At 54.2% G+C, this 1178-nt stretch overlaps 1 non-coding gene across 1 annotated transcript; it reads left to right on the forward strand.

Annotated features, from left to right (window-relative positions):
* Positions 1-358: 358 nt before the first annotated feature.
* TRNAD-GUC lies at positions 359-430 on the forward strand. Its single transcript has one exon. It is a non-coding gene; the product is annotated as a tRNA-Asp (tRNA).
* The last annotated feature ends 748 nt before the right edge of the window (positions 431-1178 follow it).

The raw sequence follows: 1178 nt of genomic DNA on the forward strand, positions 1-1178 counted from the left end.
AGTCGCAGCTGACTGCATGGGACATACACACACACGTTGCCCATGCTCAAAACTTGCAATGCCAGCGTCAGTGTGTTCTACTGTACATTCTGTGTGAAACATAAGGTCCTGCAATGCCCAGACCATGGCCATACAACCCGGAAGAACTACAGCAGCTAATGAACTCGGACCGTGAAAGCCTTCGACAACAATTTCAGGGTTGCTACACAGTCAAGCAGAGGGGCTATGGCTCAGTGGCAGAGCCTCTGCTTGTCATGCAGAAGGTCCCAGGTTCAATCCCCAGCATCTCCAGTTGAAAAGGACCAGGCAGGAGGTGATGGGAAAGACCTCCGCCTGAGACCCTGAAGAGCTGTAAAAAGGGGCCGTGGCTCAGTGGCAGAGCCTCTGCTTGTCATGCAGAAGGTCCCAGGTTCAATCCCCGGCATCTCCAGTTAAATAGGACCAGGCAGCAGGTGATGTGAAAGACCTCTGGCTGAGACCCTGGAGAGCTGTAAAGAGGGTCTGTCGCTCAGTGGCAGAGCCTCTGCTTGTCATGCAGGAGGTCCCAGGTTCAATCCCCAGCATCTCCAGTTAAAAAGGACCAGGCAGGAGGTGATGTGAAAGACCTCCGCCTGAGACCCTGGAGAGCTGTGAGGAGGGGCTGTGGCTGAGTGGAAGAGCCTCTGCTTGGCATGCAGAAGGCCCCAGGTTCAATGCCCGGCATTACCAGTTAAATGGACCAGGTCGTAGGTGATGTGACATATCCTTTGCCTGAGACGCTGGAGAGCTGCTGCCAGTCTGAGTAGACAATCCTGACTTTGATGGGTCAGTGATCTGCTTCAGTAGAAGGCAGCTTCAGGTGTTCACCTCCGAACGTCTCTTTCCTTGAAAACCCTGCGGGGCGGGGGGGGGGGGGGCGGCGGAGCTCTTCTCCACCCCACCAGATTTGCAGATAATTAAAGCTGGGATCCAGGGCGACTGCAACCATTCCCTCTACGTGCCGCCCCCGGGCTCTCCTCGCATCGGCCGCCTGCCTCTCCATAATAGAAATCCTCGTGCGGAGACTGGGAACGATTATTGTAAACATTTCCAGGGGGAGCCTGCGTGAGATTAACAAGCTTTCCGACAAGCCGACAATTTTATAAGCTGCTAATGTCTGGTTGTAGCTTGAAAAGCGGAAGGAAAGAGAGTAGTGAATG

The sequence above is a fragment of the Gekko japonicus genome, unplaced genomic scaffold (assembly GCF_001447785.1).
Source record: "Gekko japonicus isolate JY-2015 unplaced genomic scaffold, Gekko_japonicus_V1.1 scaffold8070, whole genome shotgun sequence".
In the NCBI taxonomy this organism is placed as follows: Eukaryota; Metazoa; Chordata; class Lepidosauria; order Squamata; family Gekkonidae; genus Gekko; species Gekko japonicus.